This window comes from Gossypium hirsutum, chromosome D05 (assembly GCF_007990345.1).
Source record: "Gossypium hirsutum isolate 1008001.06 chromosome D05, Gossypium_hirsutum_v2.1, whole genome shotgun sequence".
NCBI lineage: Eukaryota > Viridiplantae > Streptophyta > Magnoliopsida > Malvales > Malvaceae > Gossypium > Gossypium hirsutum.
Window position 1 is genome coordinate 47,326,864 of NC_053441.1, and position 21,671 is coordinate 47,348,534.

Here is a 21,671-nt window from a genome sequence, read left to right on the forward strand (position 1 = left end):
TAATTATATAATATTTACCTTTATTATGTAATTTTTATATATAAAGTAAATATAATATTAAAATATAATTATTAGCTAAAAATTTACTGGTCATAAAATAATAACATATATAAAGGCATAATAATAGGTTTAGCTCTGACATTTATATATATTTTTTTATTAATTTGGCCTTTATTCTTTTTTAGCTAAATTTTATATCCAACCAGGGGCAAATCTAGATATATTTTTAGAAGGGGCCGGAATTAAATAATAAATTTTTTAGAGATTAAAACATAATTTTATAATGTATTAATTTATTATTTTCATATTTTTTAAGGGATTAAACATAATTTTTTTCTTCTAAGGTCAAAGTACAATTTTATTGTAAATTAAATTTTAATTTGATCATCTTATAGGCATTTAAATAGCGATTTTCTATCTGAGGGGGGGGGGAGGGGGGATAGGCCAAGGCCCTTGCCTGCCTCCTTCAAATTTGCCTTTGACTCCAACTTTTGTAAAACAGTCAATTTGTTTTTTTTTTTTGGTAAAGGGTGTAAAAAGCCCTCAAACTTTAAAAAAAACAATTAAGTCCCTATTTTTTTATACTCAATTGAGCACTTGAACTTTCAAAATGCATCAGAAAGGCCTTCAAACTTCTTTAAAAAAAAGCAATTAAGCTCCGGCTTTTTCTATCACTCAATTGGGTACTTGAACTTTTAAAATGCATCAAAAAGACCCTCCAAATTTTTCAAAAAAGCAATTAAGCCCATGCTCTTATTAAAAATTAGAAAAAATTTTATTAAAAAATTGGAATTTTTTATAAAAATCATAAAAAAATAAAAATATTAAAATTTTATAAAAATCATAAAAAAATTTAACGACCCCTATTTTTTTAAAATTAAAGTCATCACGTGTCACAACACAGCATGACTTGTGGTGAAAAATGATAAAATAAAAATAAAAATCAATAAAAGTTATAGAAAAATTATAAAATATTTCTTTTGGTACGATAATTTTTATAATTTTTTTTGTGAAATTTATATTTCTTTACATTTTGTATAATTTTCTTACGACTTTATAAAATTTTATAATTTTTTATATTTCTATATATTTTATTTTTTTACGATTTTTATAAAATTTTACAAATTTTTATATTTTTTATGATTTTTATTTTTTTCTAATTTTTAATAAATTTCTAATATTTAAATTTTTTATTAAAATTTAATAATATTTATAGATTTTGTTGATTTTAATTTTTTTTCTCATTTAAGCAATGGCTTAATTTTTTTTTTAAGTTTGAGGGTCTTTTTAATGCATTTTGAAAATTCAAGTACCTAATTGGGTGCAAAAAAAGGTAGGGGCTTAATTGCTTTTTTTGAAAAGGTTTGAGGATCTTTTTGATGCATTTTGAAAGTTCAAGTACCCAAATGAGTGCAAAAAGAAAAACAATGGCTTAATTGCTTTTTTTGAAAAAGTTTGAGGGCTTTTTGCACCCTTAAACATTTTTTTAACGAAAATGATGGCTAAAAAATTAATTTTTTAACGATGTTGATGTGACAATCTGCGTGGTAGTTTACGTACGTTTCATGTTAACTGTAACACCCCCTAACCCTTATCCGTCACCAGAATAGGGTTACAGAGCATTACCGAACTTTTCAGATCAAATATGAACATTATATAATCATCTAGCATACACATCATAATTTAATTATATTGTCCCTTTTATGAGCCATCGAGGCCCAAAATATGTGTTAGAAACAAATCGGGACTAAATCGGGTACTCCAAGAATTTTTCGCAAAATTTCAAAAATTTTCCTAAGTGCAGGGGACACACGCCTATGTGTTAGCTGTGTATCTCACACGGTCCAGTCACACGCCTGTGTGGACTCAAAATTAACCTTAAACATAAAGTTTACCCTTCCCTTCAACCTTAAACACCAAGCAACTCAAAAACCAATCGTTCTATTACTTTCAAACACAATTTAATACCTTTAAAACATGTCAAAACAATCATCCTAATTTCCTAACCAATGTACCCTCATAGGTACTTCACATATATTATCAAAACAATCAAATAAAACATCATTTAAGCCAATTCTAAATTCATACCAATTTCAACCCAAATTTGCCTATATCACTCTCACTTATGCATCAACTTAAACATTCCATATTAAACCTTAACTTAACACGTATAATCATGTATATAAGTAACCAATATCGTCTTATAACATCATTTACACTCACTTTCCAAAATGACAAGCATAAGACATCCTAGGTACATGCCGACAAAAAACGAAATATACATCACCACGTTTTGAGTTCGGGATCGTTGATGGATGCTGAATCGGCAATCTGACTTTAACCTAACCTGCGCACGGAAAACAAACCGTACATTGAGTACAAACTCAGCGGTATTTCTATAATCCGAATGCTTAAAAGTAAAATAATATAACATACAATAACTATAGTCATACAATTATTCAATTCATAAATAAGGTATTTATAACACATTCAATTTTTATCATTTGCTATCCCAGATAGCTTTTTACAATATGAACACAAATCATTTTAACAACAATATTGTTCATTCATATTCAATTCATAAATACACAAATCATGTGTCTCTAACCATATTTCAAATCACCACTCAATATCATTCATAACACTATTTTATTCAACAACCCCTATTAACATGACTCGGACTCGGACGAATACACGGATCCAACCAAAACACACTAGTTTGGCACCCAGTGCCTCATAGGATAATTCAAAGCAATAAGTTGACACCCAGTGTCTCATCAGCCATGTTGAAGTAAATTGGTACCCAGTACCTCATCGAATTTATCCGAAGTAATAAATTGACATCCAGTGTCTCATCAACTCAAAGTCGAAGTATCCCTGAACTCTTCTGATCCTATGGATGCCATCTATATCCGACTCAGCCCGATACAGTTAATAGGGTTTCAATTCACTTTTCTAATGCCATAATTTTCCAATACTCAATTATCACATAAATCACAATTTCACATATATTCAATTCAATATAAAAAATGCTAACACTTACCTTATTTACTTATCATAAATATTTAAATCAAAATACAACAATTAATAATTAAATTTGGATTATAGAAATACAAACCAAAATTTTCGAGCTACTCCTCGTCGACTTTATCTTTTCCTTTCTTAGTCGAAGTTTCCGGTACAACATTAGCTACGAAAATTAAAACAATTAAAATTCATCAATACAATACAATTTCACATTTCAATTTTTATTCAACTTTTTTCTAAATTCCAATTTAGTCCCTAAATCGAAACTAACTTTATTTCTTCAAAACTAATTCCATATTTTCATTCAATTTCCACTTTAGACTAAATTCAACTCTCTAATTTCACTCAAATCCTTAAATTTCAATTTTTTTACAATTTAGTCCCTAATACTCAAAACTTATAATTTATTTTACAATTCAATCCCTTTTTCATTCCTAACTTAAAATTCTATCAATTTAATCTCAAATACTTAAATTATTCAACATGAACAACATCTAAGAATTCAATATTTTCTAAAATTTTAATATAGGTTAAGTAGTATTTAATACTAGAATTCTAAAAACATAAAAATTATAAGAAAATGGACTAAATTGACTTACCAATTAAGCTTTGAACCCTTGAAAACCCTAATTTTCTTCTCCTTTTTCTTTCTCTTTTTCTTCTCTGTTTCGTTCTACTTTGTTCTTCTTTTTCTATTCTTTTTCTTTCATTTATTTTATGTTTTAATTATTATAACAATATAATATAATAATATAATAATATTTACTTAAATAATAAGTAATAATTATTATAAATGTATGTATTTAAATGTTACACATGTCATTATCAATGCCACACACTTGTTAATTTGAGGTTTAATTGCTTATTTAGTCCCTTTACTTTTCTCTAATCTATAATTTAACTTTCTCCCTATATGCAATCTAGTCCTTACACCTAATTACTCTTAAATTAAGCAAAGTCACCTAATAAAAATCTAATTAACCACACAACTAACTTCGTAAATATTTTTACGAATCCGTTTTCCAAAAAAAGAGACCCGAAAATGCACTTTCAGATACCCGTGACTATCAGGTGGTTACATTAACATGGCATTATTTGTCGTATATGTTATGTAACAAATAATTTAAAAATTATAAAATTTTCAAAATTTTAAAAAAATATATAAATAATTCATAATTCTTTAAAAAAAACATAAAGTACACGTGGATTGCATGGAGGCTACCATGTTTAAAAATTCAATATTTTGGTTAATATTTTCATTAAAAAAATAATATTTCGTCCTTTTTTAAAAGATTAATGGTCACATTTAACTATTATAAAAAAATAAAGAATAAATTTAATTAAAAAATTCCAAATTGATAATATACCTAATTGGAGGAACAAAATTAAAAAGAAAAAAAGAAAGATATTAATTATTTTAATGTAAAAGATTAGGTTAAAAAATAATTTAGAATTGGTGGTGTATCTCAAACAATGATCACAAATTTAATTTTATAATTATATTTAGAATATGAAATAAATAGTTATTTAATTATAATTTTGTATACCTGAGAATGTTTCATCACCTACCATTTGAGGCAAATAATGATACTTTTACCAAATAACTTACTCGGATTTAACTCTCCGGAAAAAGCGAAAAATAATATTTATTGAAAATAAAAATATCTCAACAACTCATATTCTAAGAAGGGATTTTTATTACAAAAATATTTACAAACATTAAAACTATAAATTGTAAAGAATATTTTGATTTTAAAAATATAGTACAATAACATTTTAAAATAATAAGAAAAAAACAATTAATTTTCGGAAGCATTGAGGATATAGGTATCCAAGTTAAAATTGAAATGTTTGTGAATCGGAAATCAGTGGAATTAAATTAATAAAACTACTTGGGTGTCTCATTTCGATCATTTTTAATTTTGTCATTATCGTTACAATAATTTATCCATTTTCTCACAAATTAAAGCTAATGTTGCATGAAACATAATGTTCATATAATCTGTCCTTGCTGGCTGATATTTTCATGTAATTATGTAAAAATTTTAAATCCATTTTCCCCTATATTTATCGTAATGTAAAAGCCCTAACCCCAAATTTGTGAGCTTGGTGTGACCAATCTATCAGGGGAAATACCAAAATGTAGATGACACAGATGCAATTACTGATTACTTCGTTGGTAGGGAGTTCATAAGAAGTGAATCATAAGAAGTGAATTAGTGGTAAGGAAAGGGAGATCCCATGAATTTAGCACCATTCTTTCACTGGTTATCACCATGGATCTTTCAAATAATAATCTCATTGAAAACATTTCCAAAGAACTAACCAATCTTGCAAGCTTGCAATCATTGAATCTATCAAGGAATTCCTTGAGAGAAAACATATTAAATCATATTGGCAACATTAAGATGCTAGAATCTCTTGATGTTTCAAGGAACAATTTGTCGGGCTCAATCCCAAAAAGTTTACGAAAAAATAATTTTAAGGTTAGAGTTAAAGCTTTTACATTGTTGTAAAAATAAGGGAAGAAAACGGATTTAAAATATATATTTATATAATTACATGGAAAATACCAGCCAACAAGGACTAATTATATGGACATTACATGTCATGCCTCATTAGCCTCCGTTAGTGATAAAATGAATGGGTGATTAAGTCAATAAATTATTGTAACAACAAAGACAATTGGTAAAAAGTAGGGTGATCAACTAGGTAGTTTATCCTGTAAATTATGGCATTCTCAATTAGTAAAAAGAATTAGGGTAAACTACACCATTATTACTATACTATGGTAAGTTTTTGTTTTGGTTACTTAACTAAAAAAGTTACAATTTAGTCATTGAACTATTCAAAAGTTTTCATTTTAAGTCACTTGGCTGTTAAAATCAATGGTATATGGCTTTCTTTCTTAGCTTTGCCTGCACCAATCGAAAGTTCTCTTTCCCCTTCTCTTCTACACTTAAATTTCTTTAATGAAACAACTTTGGATGTCACTAATTTGTGAACTAAAATTCAAACAGTTTTTTTCTCCGATCTCCAACATTGACTGTCATATCAACTTGGATCTAAGGTATGTTATTATACTCGTCGATTGGTATTGATTAGACTTGTCCAAGGGTCAATAGCCCGCCCGACCCAATAGGCCCAACTCGAGTTGGGATGAGCTTGGAAAGGATTTTTACACCTTAAGTCAGCTCGACCCCACCTGAATACAATTTAAATAAAAAATATTTTAAAACTTAAATTTATTATAAAAGTATATCAAATATCAAATAAAAATATTTTTTTAAAATTTTTAATAGTAAAATGGCCTTTTTAAATAGGCTGGGCTGGCCTGGAAACAAACCTGGACTTGAAAAAAATTTGGAATTGGGCCTTGGCCTAGCCCAAGAACACCTCTAGTACTGATCTACAGTACCGATTGTTGAATCGTCGCTTGAAGCTCATTGGCGGAACTTAAAGAAAAACTTAATAGCACAATGACTTAAATAAAAACTTTTAAATAGTTTAGTGACTTAAATAAAAACTTTCAAATAGTTCAATGACTAAATTGTAACTTCTTTTAGTTAAGTGATCAAAACAAAAATTTACTTATAATATAATGACTACCAATATAATTTACCAAATGAATTAAATGCCAGCATAATAAAAGCTAAACTTGTTTCACCAACACCTACTCTTTTTTTCGTCGTTGAAAACTTTGAAATAATTTGAGCAACTTTCCAACGACTAGTAAGAAACTTGTAGCACCATTTTCTAACTCAAGCTACCTAAAGTTTTCATCGGATACCTTGACGTGGTACGATTCTTATCCTAATAAAATAAAGCCCTCTACCAAAAAGAAAAGCTGCATTTCTGCTTTATTTTTTATTTGAATTTTCACCATTGAAGATCATCCTATTGGTTGAGTGAGTGTCATGTTTGAATAAATTAATGAGCTTTTAAAATGACAATTAAATATGCCTATGTAATAGATTCAATAATTAATTCAACTCAATTAATTAATTAAATTTACATAAATAAAGGATTCAATTTTGGGCGCTCAAAATCTAAAACCTTAACATTATCATAAATTATCTTAAAATGATCAGAATTTAAAGTTAATTTCAAAGAAATGGGCTAAGATAACTAAAAACCCGCAAACATCTTTAAAAACCTCTATACTTTTCATATTGATATCATTTGCATACATTTCATTTAAAAAAAAGTTAAAACATATTAATATTCACTCAACCATGGAATTTTTTTCTTCTTGATCACTCAATTATGAAAAGTTAAAAAATGGTCACTCAATTATTTAATTTTGTCTTTTTTGATCATCAGTTAGCTAATTAAAAACGGAGACACCCAAAAATCCAAGATACTTGGGTGACCAAAAATACAAAATTAAATAGCTAAATGATTATTTTATAATTTTTATAGCTGAATGATCGGAAAAGAAATTTACTAATAGTTGATAATTATTTTATAACTTTTCATAAAACAACAAAAAAAAAGTGAGTATTAATATAAATTTTTAAAAAAAATCACTCAAAAAGCAATAATCTCATTTTCACCAACTACACTCGACACATTTCCTTCCCAAACAACATTTCTTCAATTATCTATTTATTTTGAAGGGGGAAAACACATGCACCAACCAAGTAAATCAAAAGTTAAGCACTTGCTATTTGTATTGCCTCACTCTTTTCTCCTAGATTGAATACTCCATTTCCTGATAACTTCCAACAATATCTGATTCCAAGTATCTATAGGACCAGGCAGACACCAATGCACGCAATCATTCTGTACGCGCTCTCGAACCCCATTCGCAAACGGAAACGGATACATGTAAGGCCCTGGATGACCATCCGATCTCATCAACAATAATTTGGTCACATCCAACATCTCAATCCTCAATCCTTCAATTTGTTTAGCATTTACCTTGACAGCTTCTATTTCTTCAACCTCAATTGCTCTCATATCTGCATCCATTCCTTCAAGCATCTTCTCTCCTTCCTTATAAGGTTTAGTCTTTGGACAAGCACCAGCCTTATCCCATTCACCTTCAAAATGTGAAGGTGAAAACATGGCGAGGAACACATCAATTCCATTACCATTAGCCCATTTTCTCTCAATTATTGTCTTAAGCGCAGTCTTTAAGGCCTTCCTTATCACATCGTAAAATCCAATTTCAGTGTGATTTAGTCCAGGGCAGTGACCACCTAATACTAAACCACCCTCATAATAAACTGCTGGATGAAGAAACCAATGCCCTATTGAGAGTAGAATCATATCTATATGGTCCAAATTAGACCCCCACTTCTCATCAACAGTGTCCACATATAATTCATTATGATTTGGACCAGCTTTTGATTTCTCAACACCTTTAACCAGAAATGGTGACCAGTAAACTGATATAGAAATGTTATATTAAGCAAAATGCCATGTACGAAACTTGTTATCCTCCCCATCTCTATAGACCAGGTTAGGATTGGAGGCAATAGCTAGCATACAAAGAAGAGATTCCAATTGGTTCCTAGCCATGGAATCTCCGACAAAAGCTATGTGCTTGTTACTTAAGAGGTGCAAGAAAGTGTTGGGATTAAACCTGGGGAGCTTGCATTGGCTTGGTCGCCATCTCCAATAAAGGTAATCAAAGTCAGGTCTCCCATGAGAGATACAATTTTGACCGTCCTTGATTGTACCACAGGTTGTGCCATTGTACAGAGGCCCCATCTTGTCGTTTACCCATCTGCCGTCGGTGTAGTCACATAGTGTGTCTCAGGCCGTATGGGCATTTGAAATAGGGCACACGGTCGTGTTCCAGCCCGTGTCCATACCCGTGTAACTCTCTGACTTAGGTCACACGGCCAAGTCACACGCCCGTTTGATAGGCCGTGGGTAGGTGCAAGGGTTACACGGCCAAGCCACGCGCCCGTGTGCCAGGCCGTGTGATCAATACTGAGCATTCTTTTTTGAAAATTTTAAGATGCAGGGGACACATGGCCAAACCACATGCCCATGTGCTAGGCCGTGTGTCACACACAGCTGAGACACATGCTCGTGTGGACGAAAATAGGCCATTCCTAAGGCCACTTTTCTCACCCAAATTTTCATCCACCTATATCAATATTTTAACACATTCTTAAGCGATATCAAAGCACTTAAATCAAACCAAAATCATGTCTTAAAGTTGACATATTACACATACAACCAATGTGCTATTAGGCACCCTAATAGACAATTTATTATTATGTCATTCCAAAACTTATACTTACTTAGATACCAAATGCGTATATGCATAATCAAATTTATACTTAAAACATGATAATACCAGATATACCAAAACATGAACATTACAAGCCATTCCAATGGCTAATTACAACCAAAACATTTATATGCGAACATTGGCCTAGTTAACCTATACATGCCATTATAACCAAAGTTAATTTACTAAATATACCGAGATGAGCCGATGGATAGTGTGATGATATCTCCGCCAAGCTTCCAACTCAACGAGCCTCTGAATTACTATAAAACAGAGGAATTAAAATAGAGTAAGCATTTAATGCTTAGTAAGTTTGTATAACAGGAATTTAACTTACCAATTAAATTCACATTTAAGGTAAACAAATAAACATGTTCAAACCAATTTGGCCAATTGCCTAGCAGATATCCTTATCAAGCATGTTAGTCAAGTAATTCACATAAATAACAAGAAACATGAATGAACCCATCAATATTCAATTTCCACATACATTTATTTATCACTACAAGTGTCCATGAACATGTACATATCATATCTTTGTATTTCAAGTATTTCTCATTGTAATTCATCTTGAATTCATATTATATCATAACAAAACTTTACCCGTTGAATCATTTAAAATATCGATGGATACAAGGGTAGTACACATGAAGTGTAAAAATCTGAAATTCGTTAATTCATATTCGGGGGTGCTCATTTGAGCACATAATCAGGAAGCCCTCTCTCGAGCCATATTACAGGAAGCTCATGTGAGCTGTATAACGGGAAGCTCATAAGAGTCATAATCGGGAAGCTCATGTGAGCCAATAATGGGTAGCTTCGAAGAGTCATTAATCAGGAAGCTCTAGATAGCCATATATCGGGAAGTTCATGCGAGTCATATCGGGAAGCTCCGAAGAGCCATTAATCAAGAAGCTCACAAAGAGCCTTTAATTGGAAAGCTCACGAAGAGCCATATATCGGGATGCTCATAAGAGCTATGGTGTGTCTACAACACGTGCAGAATCACAATTGATCGGGATGCTCTAAAGAGCTATTAATGGGAAGCTCGCAAGAACCATATAACGAGAAGCTCAAAAGGGCTAATATCTAGATGCTCTTTCGAGCTATGGTGTGTCCACAACATATGCAGGACCACAACCAATACGGGAGCCCTATATCCAATCGAATTTCATCTATTCAAATGAGAATTAATATTTATCGGGATTTGTCATATCTGCAATCAATTTCATGTACATGGCAATTAAACAATTCATATATATACAACATTCAATTCAAACATATAAATGTACAAAATTTAGTTACGTGAACTTACCTCGACAAGTGTTCGTGTATGCAAATTCTACTAATATGATACTTTTTCTTTTTCACGATCTAACTCCGTATTTGGCCTATCCAGATCTATATGACTAAATTTAACTCAATTTAATACAATTCATAATCAATTCAATTCAATTCACATCCTAGATAAAATTACCATTTTGCCCATATAATTTTAATTAATTACAATTTCATCCCTAGGCTCAAAAAATGAAATTCATGAAATTTAATCCTTATTCCAAGCCTAAATGATTTTTACATATAACAATAACAGCCCATGTATTTCATAAAATTCAAAATTTTTTCATGAATTTTACATCTTTTCAATTTAGTCCTTAAATCATAATTTCATCAAAATTCCCTTAACAAAAGTTGTTTATCTATCAACAACCTTTCATTTTCTACCATAAAACTTCATAATTCAATTATAATCATTCATGTAAAAACCCTAGTACTTTGACAACTTTACAAATTAATCCCCGAGATAGCTAAATTAAGCTATTACGATCTCGGAAACATAAAAATTACTAAAAACGGGACTTGAATACTCACTTAATTGATCAAATTAAGCTTTTCTATCTTCAAGCTTTCAAACTAGGGTTTCCATGGCTTTTTATTTAGGAAAGATGATAAAAATGATGATATTTTCTTTATTTAATCATTTATCATCTTTTATTATTTTACTTTCCAATTTAGTCCTTTTCTTTATTCAATTTTCCATGGATGAATCATCATACTTATCTACTAACTCCTCTTCATTGTCTATTTTCCATATAAGGACCTCAAATTTTGAATTCCATAGCTATTTAATCCTTTTAGCTACTAGAATTCAACTTTTTCATTTTATGCAATTTGGTCCTTTTATCAATTAAACATGAAATCAATAAAATTTTCTTAACGGAATTTCTATACAATATTCCTATCATAATGCAGATCATGAAATGATATTAAAATAATTTTTCTTATAGGCTCGAATTTGTGGTCCCGAAACTACTGTTCCGATTTCACTGGAAACGAGCTGTTATAGACATATTAGGTATAATGATTTGATTTTTATTTTGTTACTTGTTTAAACAAAAAATTTTCATTCTAATTTTATTGATACTTTTTATAATAATAATTTTTTAGAATTAAGAATTGTATAGTTGTATAATTATAATTTAGACTATCAAATATGATAGAAAATTATAATATAATTATACTCTATTAACCAAAAACATTTAAGAAATTAGAATTACTTATAATTGAATATAATTACTTTCTAGTAATTAGATTTATCCAATTACATTTTAGTGTCCAAACATATTCTTATTGGTTTTAAAATTACGACATTTTAGCTAATTGAGTCTTAACTTGATTGGCATGAACATTGTTGCTTATGCAGGAGGACGAGGGTTCAAGTACATTAAAGCTCATTATTCTTTTATTTATGGGTTGGGGAGGGACTATGGGTAGTTCTAACCATTATGTCAAATAAAACAAATATGATCAAAACCTATAATGAGATTATTCAAAAAATTACAATATTTTAACTTGATAATTTAAATTTAAATTTTTATTGAAGTTGGTCTATATTAAATAGTAGATAATGTATGCATTCATATTATATATTAATATTTATTTCACTTTTTGAATTCTTTTTTATTGGACTTTTTGAATACTTGAGATTTGATGGGATTGAAATTCTATGGTAGTTGGAGGAGAATTTTGATGGATTGGGCGGTTAGTGAGGATAATGGGGAGTTAAGGGCATTATCTTAAAATTTATTTTTTTAATTTTTCTCAAAAAATTCTCTATTTTCCACGTTTTGTCTTTCTGCCAAATTCCTTTGACGTTTTCTTTTTCATCTTCAATTTTAACATCTATCTACTCAATTAAATCATTGTGGCCTAGATTATTTTGTTTCTTCTTGCGGTCTGGTAAGTGGGGTTTGTGGGGTTTTGTTCGGTTTAGGGGTAATTTCAAAGTTCGTTGTGGAATCAGTGTAATTTTCTTTTTGTTGATTATATCCTTGGGTTTGTTGACAGCGGTGAATTGTGAGGGTCGAAACTCCCCCTTGTGGATTAGTGGTGCTAGGAATTGTTCTAGAAGTTGGGGTAAGTGTTTGAACGTTTGAGATTTTTTATTATGGCTAGTGTACTATTTTTGTTAATTGGGGGAAAACATGGCTAATTGGTTTATTGTTGATTTTTAGGTACTCGTGGTCTCCTAGTTGCTTCCGTATCAAAATCAATCCAGGTGTGTAATGAGAAATTCAAAACATGACAATCGATAAAAGCTAAAATTGGGGCCTATCGACGCCACACGATCGTGTGGCTGGCCATGTGGTAGGCTATGTGCGACACACGGGCGTGTGACAGGCTGTTTGTGAGGTCATGTGTTACATATGAGCTAGTCCATCTTGGGCCACATGGGCATGTGTGGGTCGTATGCCAGGCTGTGTGAGCCACACGGGCTAGGCCATTTTGGGCGTGTCGGTCCAAATTTCAAAATTTTTTCCCAGGGTCATACATGTCATCCCGATCACCTGCGGGCCTTCTGTAGGGTCGGTATGTATGGTATAAGCCTTAAAGCATGAAATCTGTCACTCTATTATATTGAAATTATCGTAAATAACATATACTTGAGTATTGTGTATTATGATCTTTTTCGTTGTATATGAGCATGTTTAGTATTTGTTACACAAGCATTCATGTTATATACGTTCTGGTATCTGTTATTTTGTTTTATTTGATGTTCTATCTATATCTGGCTATAGGGCGGGTTATGTATTATGAGGAGAAAGTATTCTGTGAAAGGCGACATTTTGATAATATACTGGCAGCAATGCTGCGATTATTCTGAAGAGTGTCGTATGAATATTATGCAGTGTGTATGGCTAGGTGGTTGTTTTTACCCCACGTGGTGTGTAGAGGATACGGGTAGGATTTTCTGTGCGAATCTATTATAATTCTGATTCTACAAAAGATTTACATTTGTATCTATTCTGCGATGAGATTGAATCTGAATTTATGTTTATTTATGTGTTACACACTGAGTTATCAAAACTCATTCTCTGTCTGCTTGATAATTTTAGGTAGCCTCAAACTTAGGTGGGTCGGTGTGACGAGAACTCGGTTGTGTCCACGTTGTCGTAAAACTACTTTTACTTTAATTTGGCTTGCTTAAATTTTCTGTTTTGAGAGTTTTGTATAATTTGGACTCTCCAGACTTTTGGGACTGTTTTTGGTTTCAGATTTTTATTTTGGTATTCTAGCATAACAATTGATAAAATGGTTTTTATGAAAACGACAAGTTTTCTGAAAATAACGGTTTTCAAGGAAATAAAATCGATTTACCAAAATATCACATTTTAAGAAACATCGCTACAAAATATTTTATTTTATTGAAAAACATAAATGGGCAACGATTTTAAGTTAAATAACCATATCAACACGGTTTCCAAACAAATCGAGCATAATAAGTAACAATGGTTTACGATGGTTTCAAATAAAAAAGAAGTCAGATTTATAATTTTCCTTCGTAACACTTACGGATTCTACCATAATGTCTAGGCTAGGTTTGGGGTGTTACAAAACATACGTACACATATCAAATTTTTTGCTAACAGAATATTAGAAGTCATGTTTTATAACTTAATTTTTATCATACGAACCCTACGGAAGGCCTACATTCAATTCAAACAACGTTTACGACCCTAGGGAAAAATTCTAAAATTTTGGCCCACATGACCTGGCACACTGTCACACACACGCCCGTGTGGCCCACACGACCCAATTGGCCTAAACCGTGTAGCTCAAACAGTCTCACACTGCTTGTCACACACAACCTACCACACAGCCTGGCACACGGTCGAAATAGAGTTATGAAGCATTACCGAAAATCATAACTTAAAACACTAAATTTCAAACATTTTGTAAAACACATCATAGCTCAATCAAACACAAGCACATTGTCCCTTTTTAGAGCCTTGGAGGCCTTAGAATTACTGTCGGAATGATTCGAGACTAAATAAAAAATATTTAAAATTTCATGGAAAAGATAGAAAATTTCATACTGTAGGAGCCACACGGTCGTGTAGCTAGACCATGTGACTCACACGACTGAGACACACGCCCGTGTCTCAAGCCGTGTGGACATTCGAAGTAGGGACACATAGTCGTGTCCCAGCCTGTGTAACTCTCTGACTTGGGTCACAAGGCCAAGCCACACGCCCGTGTGCCAGGCTGTGTAACTCTTGAAATGCAACCTTTAAAACCTACAGGGGACACACGACCGTGTCGCATGGCCGTGTGTCTCACACGGCTAAGACACACGTCCGTGGCTTAAGCCGTGTGGACAAGAAATAGTCCAAATTCCAACCATTTCTTTCACCCATTCAAAGCATGCACTTACAAACCATTTACACTTTTAATCAAAGCAACAAAACATACCAAAACATGCATATTAAGACCAATTCAATAGGTCATTTATCCATACAACCAATATGCCAAAAGGCACCTCCAACATAAATCATCAAGTCAACCTAAACATGTGCACATTTATCATTTATCAACTAATTTGTTTCCATGCCAAAACATATCACAATTGATACATATCAACCATACCATATTAGATTAATTCCATATCAAAATAACCTTACCATTAGGAATGGCCCTTACATGCATCATAACCACTTAAATGACACAAACCGACCATTTCCAAATGGTACCAAACAACCGACATTTATATACCATATTTACATTATGTACATTTGGTTCAAAACCTTTCCAAAGTAAATCATATCTTGACCATGTTGAGATCAATTTATCATATACCACTTTGGCCATTTAAAGATACATTAACATATACCAAATTTAGTCATTCCAAAACATGCATCAATTTTACCATATTAACAACAACCAACAAGACATCAATAATACCATAAGTACCTCAAATCCAAGGCAACATTGCATGCCATAAACATCAACTAAACATTAGACATAATCCCACCTATACATGCTATTATAACCATGACCAAAACATCAAATTCTATCTATATAATCTCTAGATAGTGTGATAGTTCTCTGACGAGCTTATGATAATATGTAAAGTAAAGGAAAGTAACTATGTAAGCAATGAATGCTTAATGAGCTCGTATAAACTTTAAACTGAACATTTCATTTCAAATATGAACTTTATAGGTTAAATATAAATCTATACCACTGCATCAAGATTTAACAACTATATAACATCAACTCACAAATGAGTAGTCTATTAACATCATATGTATTTTTCGTTCCTAACATAATAGGATTTTATAAGACATTTTACACTATCATTAACCTTTTCACAATACTATGAACTTTTTCCTTTACTTAGTTACCATTCCATCTTCTTACTTTCCATTTAATTTACTTAGCATTAACTTAGATAACATCATCAATTCACTAATTATTATATCTGTTCATAAACTAGGTAAATTAATCCATAGCATACGTAAGTTTCTCATATCAATACATCATTCAACTGATCAATCACTTTTTCATCATATTACAATTCAACTATGAACTTACCATTTCATTACCTTTCCTCACCCATTTCGTATGCATGACATACAAGACATAAGTATAACATCAACCATGACTACAAGCTAGTGCATTTAAACATAGCTCTTTTGGAACCAACTACATGATAAACCATCTCATAAGAAATTACATACTTTGATTCTTACCACTCTTTCATGAACATAAGCATCTTTCTATTTGGGAATTTACCATTTCAATGCATAACTTTAAAACTAACATAATATAATCCAACCACTAGCTTAGAACAAGCCTAAGCATCATTCACAACACAAGTTAGTGATTAAACACATAACATAACAATATCATCACATGGTAAGATATGGTACATAAACATAACATTAGTTAAATCATACTTTTCATAATCATGAATGTTCATACTTTGACCATCAACAATTCATACCTTTTTCATAGGTTCTTAACGTAGCTTTCGATACACTTACCATTCTTTCCCTTTTCATGCCCGTTGAACTAGTAACAGACTCAGATACTCGGGTAACTACACCATACTAGTGGCATCATAGATGCATAACAGGGGCACCAAAGTGCAATCAAGAGCATGAATGTGCGATCAGGGGCACCGAAGTACAAACAAGGGATAAAAGTGCAATCAGGGGTATTGAAGTACAAACAGGGGCACGTAAGTGCAATCAAGGCTAAAAAAGTACAAATAGGGGCACATATGTAAATTCAAGGGTACTGAAGTACAAAAAAGGGCATGCAAGTACAATCAGGGGTACCAGAGTATAAATAAGGGCACGTAAGTGCAATCAGGGGTACAGAAGTACAAACAGGGGCACGTAAGTACAATCATTCAATAATTAGTTATGAACATTTAATTAAAGAACTATATTATAACAATGCAAGTAGAAATTTTTTTATGTATTGAAACACTATGAACTTACCTGGCTAAATTGCAGAAATGACTAAGTACAAGGCTATTTGGTAATTTTCCTTTCTCCTTGATTTTCCATTCGTTCTTGATCTAAAATAATAATTTTATTCAATTCCTTAATTTGGATAGAAAAACCAATTCATTTTATGTAATTTATTTTCTTTTTGACATTTTTACAAAATTTCCTCCAAGATTTTACCTTTACTCAATTTAGTCCCTAAGCCTAAAACATGCAAATTAACCATTTTTATTGAAAATTACTACCAGATGAATGTTAATAACATCCATTACATCCCACATTTGTAACAATTTCACACTAAGTCCTTGTATTTTTACTATTTCATCAATTTAATCCTTAATCACTAAATTCATCAAAGTCACTTAACAAAATACTTGTAAATAACAACCAATACCTCAAATTCATCATTTAACATCTAAAATCACAAATATTGATCAATGGAAACATTCAAAATCTTCAACAGTTTCAAAAATGAAGGTACGAGCTAGCTGGACCTATTTGCAACGATCTCAAAAATATAAAAATACGAGAAAAAGATGAGAATTGAGCTCACATGCATAAGAATGAAGGAACCGAAGCTTGAAGTTCTCTCCCAAATATGGTTTCTACAAGGTTGAAGAAAATGAATAGGACTTTTCTAACTTTACAATTTGTTTTTGTTTAATTTTAATTTATTTACCATTATGCCATTAACATGAAATTTTCTATCATTTTTAATTCTAATTGTCGTCCCACACATTTATTATGGATTATTTATTAAATAGATCCTCCCTCAATTTCTAATTGAGCCAATTCATTACCTAATTTCTTTAATTAGTAAGTTTTGCACATTTTATAATTTAGTCCTTTTTTCTTTAATTAACTACCAAAATGATAAATTTTCTTAATGAAACTTCTATACAACCTTAATAACACTCCATAAATATTTATAAAAATATTTATGACTCAGTTTATAAAAATGAGGTCCCGATACCTTATTTTTCTAAAACCACTTGACTTTAGGGTCATACCACTTGAACCTAATTGTTTATTCAAATAACATAATTTAGCAATCCAAAATTTATTTTAATACTATAATTGAATTGTAAATATTAAATAATAATATTTATGACTCACTTGTTGGATTTATGGCCCTGAAACTATTGTTTCTAACACCACTAAAAAATATGTTATTCCACGTGTGGCGTCGATATCCCCAATTTTCAACTTTCACCGTTCACTGATTTCTCGAGTTTTCGTAAAACACCTAGATAACAATACATCGGACAAGACCCAAGCAGGATAGATCCTGAATCCGTTTATGGATTTTTTTTCACTTGTGACATTCATAGTGTGGCATACCAAAATCCTGAGTGGATGGTGGACTATGTATGTGTGACTCGTACACTTTAATGTAAGTAAAAGTCTGAGTTCAAATAGATAATGAACTGAAAGCTGGTGCGTTGGGTGTACGACATCTGTAGTATGTAGCATTATTCACAAAATGGAATTCATAGCCCAATAAGTAAATGCAAAAAAATAAACTCTAATCTAACGTAGAAGAAGAGAAAAATAAAAACCAAGAAAAAAATGCAGAGAAAACTAAAGAAAACTTAGAGAAAACTAAACCTAAAACTAAGCTAAAATGTGTGTCTCTCCACCTCAACAATTTTTGGCTGTTTTGAAGTATATTTTAATGAATTTTCGATGCCAAAAATTGTCCTGACATGGGCCTTGTATGATTGTGGGCCGGGTAGACAAAGGTTGCCCTTTTTGTCCAAGTTTGTCCCCCTGACGAAGGTGACATTATGATACCTAGAAGGTGATATTGCGATATCTCAAGCAGTGTTGAAACTTGGGGTCTTCCTTAGGAGATGGATATCGTGATACCCAAGGGGATATTGCAATACCACTTAAAGGTTTCCTTAGTTTTCAACACTATTAGAGGTATCTTGATTCCTTGGGTTGGATATCATGATACCCTTGCCCTAGATGTCATTCTCGCTCGTTTTCGACCTTCGACATGTCCTTGCAGTACTCAAACACACGTTGGACCTCCCAATGGCACTATTGGCTAATTTGGGTCAAAAAATAGACAAAATTGAGACATTTTCACTTATTACTTAAAAATATGCTAAAAAATATGCTAAAAAATATATTTTGCTCAAGAATAAGCTCCTCAAGTGCGTCGAAAAATCCTAATTTGCCACGTCGATTTGTGGTAGATCAGACATTGTCATTGGTTAAATTGTGGTTAACCCAATAGTTTAGCATGAAGGACTTGTGAGAAGCTAATTTTGTTCTAGGCATTTGAATCCTGTAGGATCGAAAGAACAAAGTGATAGCACTATCACAAGCTTCATACATAGACAATATATGAACCATTTTGCAATGACTGATTCTGAGAAGGGAACTCAACATTCTGTATCAGAAAGAAAGAGAAAATATGAGAAATGTTCCTTATGCTTCTATAGTAGGAAGTCTCATGTATGTTATATTGTGCATGTTGGATCTGGTGCCGTGAGTGTAGTATATTCATTTATAAACTTGTAATTTTTTTATTATATTAGTTAATAAAACAAATTCATTAATTATATTCATATACTTTTTATATTTTTCCTCATATGGTTTTTGCACGCAAAGCTAATGGAACAAAAAAAACTATTTTCGAAGCAGATTTTTTCCAACAATTAGTATCAGAGAACCAGGTTGTACAATGTTTATAGTATAAATCAAGACCGAAATTCTCTCTCTTCTTCATGTATGATTATATTTGATACGATGTTGCATTCTTGTAATTATATGCATGTTTAGGGAAATGTATTCGAATGAATGTATGATATTATTTTATTATATATGATAAAGTAATTTTGTTAAAGTTGTAATTCCTAGAAAATAAATTGTAATTAATTAATTTATCGAGAATGTATATTTTAAATCGTGGACTATCATCTCCACACAGGGTTTTATCTTATTATTTATTTAGAATAAAATGTGTGAGCTGAAAACAGATGTAGGAATTTTGTGATATTTTTCCTGGCAAAACTCGAAGAATCGAGATGCATCCAAATCAATCGAGACGATGCAAACCTGACCCAGCCAAATTGGCACGAAATCGACTGTGGTCCAATATCAAGAGGCTGGTGGTGGTCTGGTGGTAGCCTAGCTATGGTCGATAGCGGCGACGTCACGGAAACGACAATGAAAAGACAACGATGATGAAAACATGAACTAGTACGACAATAGAAGTCTGTGGTAAAAAAATTGAAGACCCAAAGTATGATTTGGGTGAATTTTGTAATTTTGCAATTTTAATTTTTCTAGAATAGAATAATGGAATGGAAACTTTGTCTAGTCGAAGTTATTTAAATTTTATGCTTTTTTTATGAGATAAGCATGATGATATTTATATGACTCCAAATGTCTGGTCATGCATATCTCATGATAACCATTACATCTTCCTTTATGAAAAGTCATTTACTAACAAATAGTAATTAAATCATATATCTTTAAGACAAGACCCATGGCCACGTTATTTTCCATCTATCATCTAATCTCGATGAAAGGACGTCATTTACCCTTTATTGGACTATCAATTCCACTATTGCGTTATATCATGCAGAATTCCACTATTACCCAACATACCAGCTTTCAGCTCCATTATCAATTAAACACAAGCTATCAATACATCAAATTATACAAGTCATGCATACATAGTCAGTCACTTACTCAAGATTGAGATAAGCCACACTATGAATGTCACAAGTGAATAAGTTATAAATGAATCTAGGATTTATTCTACTTAGGTCTTATCCTATTATAACACCCTTAACCCGTCACCGTCGCCGTCACTGAATTAGGGTTATGGAGCATTACCGTACAATCAGAAACATTTAAACATTTTAACATTCAATAATTTAAATAATATCATAAATCATTCATACACATGCATATTTTCCCTAAATTGAGCCCTCAAGGCCATAAAAATAGCTTAGAAGCAAATCGGGACCAATTGGAAACAATTTGGAAAGTTTAGGAAAAAGTTGCCAAATTTGCACAACAGGGGTCCAACGACCATGTGCCTCACATGGTTGAGACACATGCCCGTGTGTCAGGCCGTGTAACATTCGAACTAGGGACACATGACCATGTCCTAGCCTATATCCTCACCCGTGTAACTCTCTAACTTACCCCACACGCCCGTGTGTCATGCCATGTGTTAGGCCGTGTAACTCACTGACTTGCACCCTCATGAAATCGTCAGATGACACACAATCGTGTCGCTAGTTCGTGTGCCTCACACGGCTTAGTCACACCCTATGTCTCAGGCCGTGTGGACCTAAATTTATCTAAAGTCAAGCCATTTCAAAAGCCATTTGATCGGTTGTTTAACATCACGGCAATAATGTGCAAGCATACACTGCCAATGCAAGTATAGTAGACAGATCTGAATCTGTTGTCTTTTGTCTATCAATGTCAGTGCAATAAATAGATAGAAACAAGATAAATTATGAGAGTAGGATAAGATAAAATATGATAAAGATAATTATAAACTGGGATCCCCAACGTGAATATTCAACATGGAATACTAAGTGCTCACAAGGTATAAAAGGATA

At 31.8% G+C, this 21,671-nt stretch overlaps 1 pseudogene; it reads right to left on the reverse strand.

Annotated features, from left to right (window-relative positions):
• Positions 1 to 7,681: 7,681 nt before the first annotated feature.
• The window catches only part of LOC107902296 (protein ALTERED XYLOGLUCAN 4-like), a 46,270-nt pseudogene continuing 32,280 nt past the window's right edge, over positions 7,682 to 21,671 (reverse strand).